We start from the raw sequence: 14,971 nt of genomic DNA on the forward strand, positions 1-14,971 counted from the left end.
AACCTAGCACCTCTATCCTTTGGAAAAAAGGCTTTACCAATAAAGCTATCAGTTCCGGGTTCTCTCTAGGACATGCATGTCAAGAGCAGAATTATATCAGTGAGGATGTAATCTCAGAATTTCTGTTTCTCGTCTTTTTTGATAGAAAAGGCAAAAACAAAGTAGCAAACGCTGTAAAAAATTATATTTTCTTTTGAATCAAATTTAACATTTTTGAGTTGTTAAATTTCATTAAAAATGTGATTTTTATTACTCTTTATGTTTCAAAATATTACATATTTTAAACTTTTCAAACATATTAATAAAATAATTAAATCTCATTTATATATACATGAATTTTTGTGATTGTCTTTTTACATAGTTCTGAACCAATAAAAATTCAATAAATGTAATTAAATTTTGTGAAATTTCAATTACTCATTATTAATTTGATAAATATACATTAAAAATACAAAAATGGATTATTCTGAAACAATTTCTTTTTCTAAAACATGTAACTTTATGAAACAAATGGAGTATTTTTTTGTTTTCTAAAGCTAATAGAAAGAGTTACTACTGTAAAATAAATATCTTAGAATTGGCTTTTTTAAAAAGAAGAATTGGCATTTGTTTATGTAATTTATCTGCGGATATACATGTTTTCTTTTGCTTCTATTTTAAATATTATATCTATTGTAATAATATATTAACTTCTAAAAAAATAAAATTACAAATATATTTCCATAAATTATTGGTTTTGTATGTAGTTTTTAAAATAATGGTTTTATATAGGATATTTGTAATATACGGTATATAGTTGCGTCATATTATTTGGTTATTTGGTTGAGTATGGGCACTGTTTGAATATGACAAATCAGGGATCTTCCAATCAAAATAGCATATAATTCTAAATTCTCTAATAATTAAATAACATTAATATTGGGGTAGGTTACCTCCTAAGGCAAGGTACTGAGGTACTGATACAGCTGTGTTCATGTCCTAAGCATCATATAAGCTCGTTGCTCCCTATTGACACCACAATTTATATCACCTACTATCTGAATCAAATCATGATTTCGAACAACAATAAAATACTCTGTAATTAAAAAAATATTTAGAATGAATTTGTTAAATGTTCATAAGAGTGAAAAAAAAATGAAAAATATAGTCATGCAACAGTAATAGGCAGCTGATGGGACAATTTAAACATACTCTTGAACTTATTCTCTCTGAAACGCGTGTACTTGCATCTGATCAATTATGTAAAGTGGTATATTATACTATACTATATTCATTAAGTAAATGGTATAGAAAACCTGATATAGTCTTCAATTGAGAAAAAACTGATATAGTTTTCAATTGAGGAGAGATGCAGAGGAAAAGGAGGAGAGAGGAGGAGAAGGGTAGGAGGAGGTCGAGAGGGAGGAGCAAGAGAACGAGTAGAGAGAAAGAAAATTATACTATTATGAAATAAAATAGTATATTAATTATAAATACTGATAAAACATTATTTTTGATATACGTTAAATTAACTGTACTTTCTATTTTAATATGATTTGGATATAGTATAGTATAGTATAACTTTTGTCTGACAGTTTTTAAAAATTCATTTTAAAAAAATTTCAAGTTAGGCCTGGGCATTCGGGTCGTCGGGTCGGATTCGGGTCGGGTCCTTTCGGGTCCGGATCTTTCGGGTCTAAGAGTTTAGAATTCGATAGGGTAATTTTAAATTTTCGGTTCCGGGTCGGTCCGGGTCGTGCCGGATCCGGGTCGGGTCGGGTCTTAAATAGTTAGACCCATTCGGGTAATTAGAATTTATCGGTTCGGATTTGGTTCGGTTTCGGGTCGGGTTCGGTTCGGGTTCGATCTAAAAAACACCTAAAAATACAAAAATATATCTGAAAATATTTATATATCCGAAAATATTCAAAATTTTATTCAAAATTTTTGTTTTTATTATATTAAAATGTGTATATATACTAAACTATGCGAGATACAACAACAATTCGTTGTCTCCTAGTGGTTGACTCCAATGTTCTCTAGACAAATAACCCGTCTTCGATTCCCCCTTAATGCAGTTTATTTAATTTACATTATTAATTCGGGTACCCATCGGGTTTCGGGTTTGGGTCGGGTCGGGTCTAAGATCCGCGGGTCCTCTGCAACAAGACCTGATAGGGTAATTTGATCGGGTCGGTTCCTATCCGAACCGGGTTTTTTCGGATCGGTTTCGGGTCGGGTCTTCGGGTCCGGGTAAAATGCCCAGGCCTATTTCAAGTTATAGCATATGTAGAAAAATATGTATCTTTTCATCAACATAATTATTTGGTTGAATTATATATAGGGCAATTGTCAATAATAGCACCTTTTGAAGTTTATGTCTCAAAAATAGCACTAGAAATAGAAAGTCACAAAAATGACATTCATTAAATAAAAATATCCCTAATACCCTTGGTTTAAAATTAAATAACAAACAAAAATAAATAAATAAAAATAAAAAAAAATGAAAAAAATGAAAAAAATAATTTTTTTTTATAGTTTCAGATTATATGTTTTCAGATTCGAAATTTTTATAATTTTTTTTTGAATTTTTTTTTTTAAATTATTTTTTTTATTTTTTTTTTCAAATTTTCTTTTTATAATTTAAAAATACTTTTTGAAACTGTTTTTAAAATTTTTATTTTTTATTTTAGTATTTATTTTTTTATAAAATTTTAAACCCTAATTCCAAAACCCCACCCCTTAACTCTAAACCTTAAGGTTTGGATTAATTAACCCAAGGGGTATAAGTGTATATTACCTCTTTAGTGAAACCTATTTTTGTGACTTTTAGCCTTGAGTGCTACTTTTGGAACAAAAACTTGATTTGGTGCTATTCTAGTCTTTTTCTCTTATATATAATACAAAAGATATATACCAAATAAAATTAGAAGGAGAAGAAGAAAAAAACAAAAGAAAGAAGAAGATGAGAAATGCATGTAAAATCAAACGGTTCTGATTGAGTAAGGGTAGTTAATGTAATATTAGATAAAATATACAAAATATTCTAACTTATAAGTTATAATGGGTAGATAATTAATTTTTATTATGTTATGGACATGTTGCTTAATTTTTCAAATATCCTACTATATAAAAGAAGCTAAATTGGAGCTTTCTAAGCACTGCCACATATGCACAAATATTCCTAACCACTAAAACTGCCATGTCATTTTGGACTGGGCTTGGAATTAAAAAATTAAGTAGACTGCCTAGCCCATTTAAATCATTTCGCATGTTAATATGATACGGAGACGGTTCGGGTTATATCGCTGAAAGTTATATTGCTGAAAGAAAAAAAAAACCTTAAAAATGCTTTTGACTTTTGGAAACGGAAGAGTTAGTTTGAAACCTAGAGCTAGAGAAAATAAGGTGGTGGCTCCGCCGTAAACGCCGAGCGAGGTCCGACCCGCCAGTGGTGATGATTTTCAGTTGGCCTCCATAAAAATCTCGAAACACGGAGATCGGTGAAAATTAAAGAGATGCGTGAATAGATGACGTCTTCATAAAATTATGAATCGTGTGATGAAAAAGGGATGATACATAGGCAAGGAGAACGACCTACGAACACGCGACGGACGTGATATCTTTCCGCGGCTGAGGGATTCGCAGTCGAGAAGAAAAGAGAAGGTGAGAAGACTAAATTGAGACGATAGTGTTTTTGAGAGAGGAAGAGAAAGTACCTTAGATCCGGATCCTGTAGACGTGGAGCAGCTAGCTTGGCGACTGGTGTTCTCCACCCCATCGGCAGAGGGAGATGCAGAGGTGCCGCCACTTCCAGATCCGCCGCTCCAGGAGAGGGAGTCTTTGGACTACCTCTAACCGAATCCACATCCTTCTTCAACGTAATACCACCAAATGCTTATGATCCACATGTGAACACATGAGATCCATGAAACAATCTAGATATTTTGGATGAGATTGTTAGTAAAGTTTGGATGAGATCATCAATTATACAGCTTATAAGCCTCACTAAACTAAATATTTAGTTTGTTTATTATGTTCGTCAAAGAGATAGTACGTTTGTTTATTATGTTTGGATGAGATTCACTTTTTTTTATTCATTCAAAAAAAGAGATAGTACGTGGTAAGAGGTGGCCATGAAGTCTGGGCTTCAGAGAGAATGTATTCCTCATGTTTGTTCAGTGAATCTAATAGCAACAGGAGCATCACAAAACCTGAAGTTAGTGTTGCTTCTTGCAAAATCAAAAACACTGAACTCATAAAGCGAGCATTCTTTCAAAACGTGTTTGAATATGAGCCTGCAATAAATTTTCTCTTTTTTGATAAAATACAAAATTATATTAATTTTATTTGTTACATTGCTTGGCCTACAAAAGCATTCAGAATTTTTCTAAAGAAATATCTACACACATTTTGGTTGAATACCATAGCTGTTATTTAAGAGGTGTAAAATTTTGAATTTGTAAAAAAAAATAAAAGCTATTTTTATATTAAAAAATAAAAAACTACATTATATTTACTTTTTTTTGTAGATGTACTTCAAAGACGAATTTGCAAAATTATTTAACCTATCTACACCAACAAAACCTTTTGATAAATAATGCAGTGTCAATTTCGGTTAAGGCTACATCATATAAATAATAATAACGTCTAGATTCCCATATATTTCATATCTATATGTGAAATAACATTTTATGTTGATCATCACTGAAATCATTCAAGCATACAAAAGTACTGAATTAAAGAAAAACATATATATATCTCTTGGTTTGGTTTTATTTGATCCATGAAAGAATAAAACAGGTTAAAGATTATTTGAGGCATTGGGGAAAAAACAATAAAAGATAAGGTTGAATCCATCTAAGCCTCTACGAAAATCTTTTGACCTCTTTTCAGTACCAAAACAATTGAGATTATTGCGTACATATCAAGTCTTTATTTTTATTATCTGTAGTCTAGCTAAACGATATATCTCACAGCCTCACATAATTGATTTTATGTGATAAATTATTCTTTGTGTTTCTGCTTCTTTGTTTGTTACTTACCATTCTCTATATTTTTTTCATTCATATTTTTTTTATCTCAAGTATCTTTTTAATTTTTTGTTTTATCATCAGATTATATGTTTGCTTTTATTTAAAGTACTACATAAATATCAAAGAAAATATTTTGAATACATTATTCATAACCATTTTCATAAGAAGAATTCAAAAATTAAAAACATGGCCTACATAAAAGTTTACTAAAATTTATGCAACAAACTATTCCAAATTAATTTATTTCTGTAATATATATAGTTAAATTAATCACAAAATAAAAATACTAAAATATATATATTTCTAAAACAAATTCAAACATATCATGTTACAAAATAATTAAAATAAAATTTTAATTGTAAAGATGTAATCCGCGCGTAGCGCGGACACGAAACTAGTTTATAGTTAAAAGGAATAGTAGTCATAGACTAGTAGATATTTTATTATTGCCGTTAAACAAATTCTATAGTAATATACACAAACAATAGCACAAAGGTTCCAACTTCCAACATTTTCAGTGATAATTTCTCATAGTATCTTCTCTCCTACCATTTAGGGTAGATTAAGTGTAGATTTAGGAAAATATATTTACGAAAATATGAAAGTTTCCATATTTCTGTGATTTGGCTATAATATGTATTCTACGTATAGCAGAGCACTGAAGAAAGGGTGAGAGGTTTATTCTTCAGTACGCATATGATAAGGTAAAAGACAGAACAATTTATGACACATAAAAACAAAAAGTTATTTCATAGAATAGTGGTTATAAATTTTAATAAAGATACATGTAGACTAAAGACATCTTGCTATAATATTACCTGACGAAATCTAGCTAAGATAGAATATAGAAAAAAAATTTATTTGTATTTTATATCTGAGATATATCTATGTATAATACTTAGAATCCGATTTCTAAAGTAAGTAGATGGCTAGAATGTTCTATCCATAGCAAGAACATAAAATAAAATATGATTTCACTATGTTTTTTATAAAGAATAAACATATAAATAGTTATACTAATGTTTGCAATGATTTCCATATTTTTTATATTCTTAAGACTTTGTTTACTATTTTTTTCATTAAATAAGAGAATATGTCCAAAATGTTCAAAAATATCGAAAATCCTATTTAGACAAATTAAAATTGAAAATGTCTCCCTTTTTCAATTCTCTTATATATTTATTTATATTGGATTATAATCATCATGTTCTATGTGACAGGATAAAGTTCATGCATCCCTCTTTAGTAAGTTATTGCAATTAGTTCTATATCAATGTTAATGTGTCGATTTCACTATACCTTGTTCTTAATGAAAACAAAGTTTCTAAGAAAAAAGTTTCAAAAAGTTTCGGAAAAAAGCTAGTAGTTCAGTTCAAACAAAAAAAACTAGTAGTAACAGCTTTATCGACGCATAAGCTCACGACAAAGGAAGGACAAAGATTAATGTCGATTTAGTTAGTTAAAAACTTGGTGTAGATTGGATATTTTGAAATTATTTAATACTCTCAGTTTCAGGATATTTGAAACCTGACAAAATATTATCTGTCAATATCCAAGTCTGCAAATAAAAGGATATTTCGATCTGATATAAATATTGTCCAAAAGAGTCTAAAATAATAAAAAAAATATAATAAATTCCTTAAAAATATTACATAAAATTAATTAAATAAATTTATCATATAAGACTCCTAAATGCAAATTTATAATATTTTAATAAATATTCAGGTCAGCAAAAACTAATTTTGGTTATCTATCTTATTAAAACAGGAGTACACTTTAAAATTAACCCTTAAACTTGCAAAATATTTACAACCCAATACCACTGAATAATTAAATGAACCTATTTTTAAGGAATACTTGTCTTTTCTAAATATTTAATAATTTCCTAAAATAACTTAAACATTAATATAACGAAATAACTCTTGCGGATACTTTGCATATTCCTCCAGACACACAAATTAATTTAACTAAGATTGTTCATTATGGTACTTAATAACTTTGCGGTTGAAACAATCATATTTTATGTTTGGTGAAAACGTTCATTGTGGTATGTAATAATTTAAATATGAATGTCTGAATCATCCAATTACATACAAATTTGAATAGTGTAGCCAAAATATCTAAACTTAACATATAAATTGGTTTAACTTGAATATTTAAATATTTTAAGTATTTTCGGTGTTTTGGGTATTGTTTAGGTATTTTAGACATTTACTTTTGACTGTTTTATATATATTCAAGTATTTTTGAAAATTTAAATATCTTATATAAATTGGATATTTTTATATATTAACTCTAAAAATAATTAATATATTTATGCATATATAAATCTATATATGATACATTCGGGTACTCTAAATATTTCAGTTCGGGTCAGATTCGGTTTCAGTTCTCTACATACCAAAATTTTAAATATGTTCGAATATTTAACCAATTACGATTCGGATTTGGTACTACCTTTTGAATCGGAATCGCTTCCGTTTTTCGAATTCAGGTTTTTGATATGATATATAAATAATATATGAGTTAAATACAAAATAACTCAAATAAATCAGTTAATTTTTCAATATACAAAGTTGTATAATATTCAAACGCATATTCAATAAAATAAATATATAATAGTAAGCTATAAATACATGTTACTGTTTCAAACAATTACTTTGTTAATAAATATGAAAAGCCATAAACGTCTGAAAATATAGTTAGTGTTAAAATATTTACTTAATGATGTGAAAATAAGATTTTTATGTATATAAAAATGATAGTAAATCCCGCGCGGTTGCGCGGGTCAAGGTCTAGTATTTGTTAATGCAAGATGCAACCACAATAGTATTGCAAAAGTAAATCGAAAGACAAAACAATACATGCAAAGACTATACTTTGGTAGAATTTCCTTTAAACAATCTATTACACGATCTACTTAATTCAGCTTTTACACACTCTAGCACACACACTATTGAAAGATTCCTAAACGGGAGTTTCTCTTTCGTCAAGTACGTCAGACACTGTTTCAGCATGGCCCAAAAACACTTCCAAGAGCTTTATCAGCCAATGTGTCTATGTGACCCATATCTGTCTTATAGTTATTCTCCACGTTTCCGAAACCCTAGTATCCAAGACTACATGGATATGGACATCTTCTATATCAATAAGTCCAACTTTTCTTTTTTTCAAATGCACTTATTCTTCTTTTTTTAGGTCATAAACTTGCTCTTCAAGTTTATTCATATTTCTTTATCTCCAAGATACTTTCTTATTGTCTAAATCTACACGACTCTAACTCAGAACCTTACATTCATGTGGTCTTCACCACTTAACTCGTCGTCTGCGTTAGTAACTGCGTTAGTAACCACGTCAGCAACTATTTCAGAACACATATCTTACATCTTCAATATTGTAAAAGTATATTTAATTTATAAAATATTTTATAAATATAGTGTAAATTTGTATATTAAGTGGATTTAAATCAAATTATATCTCATGATCTTCAATTTATTTATCTAATACGTATTAAATTGGATATATTATTTTTAAGAACATGTTAATCTGGATTTCGGATCAGAACTATTTAATCATTTTCAAAAACTTTATTGTAGTATTTGGTTGTGACCAATAGGATTGGAGAATTTGATTCAAAAATAGCAGGTTTTGCTCCGCTTGACATGTCGCATAGTGGGTATAGTTCAATTTTTTTTAAATACATAGCGGATGCAAACTATAGATGTAGGATATATGTGGACAACCAATTTGAAACGACGAATATCTGCTAACCCGACAAATTTGTTTTTTTTTGTCAAGACAAATTTGTTTAAAATTATTATTTTTTACAATCTTTTTATCATTTACCCAAATTTTAGTTATGAAGACTATATAATATAAAATATATCAACCAAAAATTATTTATATTTTCAAAATTATATTTTATATTTTAAAATATACAATTTATATTATTAAAAACATTTTTTAAAAATATATTCAAAATGTAATTTTTTATTTTAGTTATTATGTCTAGCTGATAATCCACAAACTTGAGTGGAACTGATGCAGATTTCTAAATTTTATTTTAGTTAGTAGTCAAATTCTTTTTTGACGAAAATTACTAACCCATCGCAGAAGGGATTAAGCCGGACATATTCGGTCCGTTTCCAGCACTATTGGCTAGAAAGAAATGAAAGTTACAGTACTTGATTACTAAACTGAATCAAACAAAGAAAAAAGCTCACGAAAAGCAAACAAAAGCTTCGAATGTTTACAACCGCACCGCAGTTAACAGTAACAAAAATCTATACATATACTATATATTTATACGTTTTTATAACTGTTAAAACCGCACCGCAGTTAAACCGTTTGTCCCGCACCGTTCAAACCGCGGTTACCATTCGAATCCTTTAATACCTATAAGACATGAGCCTGAGGAATCAAGAGACATACGAACTAAAACAATTTTAGTTCACGAAAGAATTCAGCCAAACAAATAGATGATGTTATATAGTTTGTGACAGAAAAATAAAACCAATTTGTGCCGAATGAAGAAATATTATGGGATGAAGACGATAGATCACAACTTTTTTTTTTGTTTCTTGTTTTTTTTTTGTAAAGGTTTTTTGGTATCTGGTACATTCTTTGACTCTTGTTTTCTTATCACCCATCCATGTCCCTTGTGCTATATTAAATGTACTCAATTTATATTATTTTGGTGCACCTAACAAGACATGATAAGGGGATATAATTTATAAGATAATATATTTGTTTCATTGTTGAATATATATATTATCTCGATGCTTTGAATGGTTCATGCAAAATAGATTTTATACATGAAATTCATGTATAAAATCTCAAACTTTACGTAAAATTTGTTATCACAATTTCTTTCATTTTTTTCCATGTATAAAATCTCAAACCATTGATCTTATAGATGTTGAATAACGATTGCGTTACATATAAATATTCAAATCAGAAGAAGCCTGGTTAGAATATGGACGGACGTGCACATTATATACTAACATAAAGGGCCAAGGATGAAATGGGCTTAAAAGGTTATGTGACCCATTCAGAATACATGTATATAGTTTTTAAAGTTTTTTCACTGATACTTTTAATTTTTAAAGTGATATTTATATCATAAAAAAACCTCCTAAGTAAAAAATTGATCTACGAAACAGATTAAAAAATGATGTGTCAGTTTTTTTCAAAAAATAATTATTTAATTAATAAAACAAATAAAAATCTAAATAACAGTTTAGAAAACTAAAGAAAAATCGAAAATTTAATAAAAATTCAGGAAAATCAAAACAAAAATAAGAAAATTAAATAAAAATTTCAGAAATAAAATAAATCTTAGAAAAATTAAATTAAAATTAAATAATTTCTATTTTTTTGTTTATTTTTATATACACAAAAATTAAATAAAAATTCATAAATTAATTAAAATCAGAAATTAATTAAAAATTAGAAATTAATTAAATATCAGAAAAATAAAAATTAACTAAAAAAAATGAGATCAAATTAAAATACAGGAAAAGTAAAAAAAAATCATAATTTCAAAAAAAAAATGAAAATTCAAAAGTTCAATTTTTTTTTTTGCCATTTTCAATGATGATGTCGGAAACTATCATTGGAAATATGCCAAAAATCGACAATGTTAATGGTTATGTGAGAAATCATCATCATCACTAGTGATATATTTAAAATTGTTATTGTCAACGATGATATGATATATTTAAAAAAATCTTGTAACTAAAAAAAGTATTTTCTGAATTTTCTAAAATTTTTGGAAATTTATGAATTTTTATTTAGTTCTTCTGTATTTTAATTTAATCTTATTTATTATTGAATTTTTTAGTTCTTTTTATTTTTATTTAATTTTTTAAATATTTATTTAATTTGTGAAATTTTTATTTAATTTTCTGATTTTTGTTTTGATTTTACTGAATTTTTATTAAATCATCGATTTTATTTAATTTTCTAAACTTTTATTTAGATATTTATTTATTTTATTAATTAAATAATTATTTTTTGAAAACAAAACTGACACATCATTTTTAACATGTTCAACAGATCAACTTTTTACTTTGGAAGTTTCTTTATGATACAAATGTCACTTTGAAAGTTAAAAGTGTTAGTGAAAAAATTTATAGGTTTAAAGTGCTAGTAAGTGATACTTTCAAAAGTTTTTTATACGATTTCCCTTTTAAGTAATCCTTGCAATTGGTTCTTTCGTATTTCGCTAAATTACATAACTTGCGTATTGCATAGAGCATCTCCAAGGCAATCACATATTTTACAGTAAAATATAGTAGAAAATGCAGTAACTATTTATGGAATGATGCTTTTATTTTTTGTTAATTCCTCCATTTTTCACTCTGTTTTTTATTAAAATATGCATCAATTGAATTAGAGATGTTTTAAAAATAGTTACATTGGCAAAAAATTTGTTTAATTAGTATCATACAATCATCTTTTACTATTCATTACATATATTTTCATGCTTTATAGAAATCAAGAAATAATGGAGAAATCCAAAAACAACATTCCTAATTATGAAAACAACATAAGATATGCTCAAATCTTCAAGATAAGGAAAGCCTTATAAAATTTGATTTGGGGGAGTGGGGAAGGGTACAAAATCCACCAAATATATCATTTTCCTTTGCAGTTCTCAAGTTTAAATCAGAATCGGACGGGGTCTAACACAAATTAGGTTAGGCCGGATAAGTTGTAACATTTCCTACCTAGAGTATTTTTTAGCATTTCGTTTAAGCCAAGAGTAGTCATTTTGTGGACAAGTTGTTTGTTTTGTGAATATGATTAAGTATGTCTTTATCAAATTTTAATTTACCAAATTTACCAAATATATCGTTTTCCTTTGCACTTCTCAAGTTTAAATCAGAACCGGAAGGGCTTTAATACAAACTAGGTCAAACTGGATAATTAAGTCCATTGTAACATTTCTTACCTAGAGTTCTTTGAGCATTTAGTCAGGAGCGTGCTTGAGCATAGCGTAATGAAACCTGGGCCTAGGGCCCCCATTTTTAAAGGCCCCAATGTTAAAAAAAAATATTTATATAACCAAACTTTGAAGTATTTATGATTTATCGGATAGATAATAACGAAAACTAAGAACTATCATGGAATCCACATTTGACTTAAAAAATGAATCTTCTAATTTATCTTTAGTTTTACGTGTATTCATGTTTTTACAATGTAAAAATGGGCCCCCAACTTTTAGTTTGTTTATGGCCCCTGGTACTCCAGGACCGCCCCTGCATTTAGTTAAGCCAAGAGCAGTCATTGCGTGGGTCGGTTGTCTGCTTTGTAAATATGATTACATATGTCCTCTTCATTTTGAAGATATGTAGGTGGAAATATCGGTTTAGACGAGTTTATTCAAAAGTCACCAACAAGACCAATTGACTACCGTCACCAAAGATATGTATAAGTGGATAATCTAGAGATAACAATTTAATCTAATCGCCACCAAGGGACAAGACCGATTAGTGGGTAGTTATTCTCTAGCTAGTTGGAAACACCATTATAATATCGACATTTGTTTATCTTAATTAGTAGTTACTGTTTTACTGATTGTTTGTAGCTATGGTATAAAACTTTTACATTGTTTTCTTCTTACGAGCACTTTGATTTTAGGGAGTGGTAGATGTTAGATGGTCGTTTTCATATATAAATTATAGCTTGAGAAGAACGTAAATGTTCATGAAGTAATTTGACTGTTGTGATTGATCTGACATGTTTAGTTGTACTTTGATTGGATTAATCAATAGATAAACTATATGACGAATTTATTTAACATCAAACAGATGTTAGAGCATGTTTATTGAAGGTCTCTTAGGTTGAATCTTTTAGCGTAATATAAGATACAGTCTCTTAAATTTTAACTAAAAACAGTTAAGAGACATCTCTCAAATCAGATACCGTATATTATATTACGCTAAGAAACCCAGCCTAAGAGACCTACAATAAACATGTTCTTAGAGTCTCAATATTTTTAGAACACATTAAAAAGAGGCTTGTATCATAATTTTTTTTTGAAATTAGTATAGTTGAGCTATGCTTTTTTTTTATGCGTAAGGATTATTTTTCTTTGGCTCAAACATCAACTTTTATTCACCAAATATGGATTACATGGTTTTAACCTCACTAGATTTTCAACTACACTTACAAAAAGTGATCTAGTAACACATTTGTGGATCCTATGCGATCCAAACATACTTTGTTGTATTTTCCACATAATGAGTTCGTCCTACGACTCTCGGTTTGTGGGTCAAAAATGTAAGATTGTAGAGTGTAAAGTACAATGAAGTTAACGTACTGCGCCTACCACTTGCAAATGGTACAAGAGGATCCATATATTAGAAGACTCTAAACCAAGAGGAGCAATGTGGGCAATCATTTTTAATGAAGATTGTTACACTTAATTAATTTGAGGTGAACTAGTGCAAATCAATGTTATATCATACTAGAGAAAATAGTTATGAGAATTTTTATTTATGAATTCTTACTTGAGGATCTTCTCTTTTTTTTTGAACGCTGCATCAACTCTTACTTGAGGATCTTCATGGATCAAAACACCCCTATTCTACAAAAGGTCTTAGACCAAACTTGTGGTTGCCCCCCACAGAGAGCAAGCAGTAGTCATTTGTCAAAAGTTTGTATGTACAGTTGTATATTTTTTCTTGTTTACTATAAACATTATTTTTGTCTGGCCGTAGAAAACATTAATATTTTAGGGAAACTGTGCTTATAGGGATAGTTGCGACTTATATACAAGCCGAAAGAAACGACAACTATACGAACTAGTACCTTTTTATCTTTTTCAACTTGTTTTTTTTTTGTAACACCATCTTTTTCAACTTGTTTGAATCTATGAAAACTACGCCTGTTGGAGACTATTTTTAACATATTAGATTTTCAAAATATATAACTTCAAATATCAAAAAGGAAAACACTGCTTTCACACTTAGCAGCACACGTAACATATTAAGCGGACCGAATCATCCCTTAAATCGATACACGGATGTTTCTAAACACACACATCATACTTGCGTAATCGATACGTATCGAGCGGACCGAACCATCCCTTATGTCGATACGCGGATACGCGGACAATACTTTGTACTTCTCTCACCTCTCGGCTTCATGGCTCACCACATGTCCAATCAACGGCCTGGATCGATATGACATGTCATGTGTGAGTTACAAGACGGATGGGGAGGAACGTGATTGTCGGTGGCATTTGCACGTGATCGGAGGAGCAACGGTCAGATATTAGGATGGTTCTTTACTTCTTTTTAGTGGTGGTAGCACGGACCGTTTTGATGAAATTTTTATGGACCGACATAAACATACAAACAAATATTTTCAAGTACGATTATGACCTCTTATATTAATCTTGAACATGGGAGCATACACTTGTTATAATCTCGTTCGATTTTTATTTTATTTAAGTGCATTTTTGTTTAAGATAGTATGTTTCAGTTCCTTTTCTCATTTAAGAAGGTATAGCTACTAAAGAATATCGAGTTTTAATGTCATCAGTTTGATATAAATTTGATTTTGGTTTATATAACATCTTTATAAGAAAATATTTAACTTAATAAAAATAAATATAAGTTTCAGCTCTAGTTTCCTTTTGATATATAACTTTGCTTTAGTTTTTTCAGTTACTTTAACTTATTTTTATTAGATCACTTCTCATGTTATTATTTTCAATATATGTAATAATTTATTCCTTTATAATCCTAATTTGTTATTAATGATATAGTGTCTTTAAAAAAAAGAACAAAACAGTTATTTGGATTAAAGTCGTGTTTGACGATGTATGCCTTCTTATTTTATTTTTCTCCTTTTGGAAAAATAATTTGGAACTGTACAAGAAGTTTGGTGTACAAAAACAATAATGATACCAGAAATGTTAGGAATATACAAAGATTATTATTTGA

Source organism: Brassica napus, chromosome A9 (assembly GCF_020379485.1).
Source record: "Brassica napus cultivar Da-Ae chromosome A9, Da-Ae, whole genome shotgun sequence".
Taxonomy (NCBI): Eukaryota; Viridiplantae; Streptophyta; class Magnoliopsida; order Brassicales; family Brassicaceae; genus Brassica; species Brassica napus.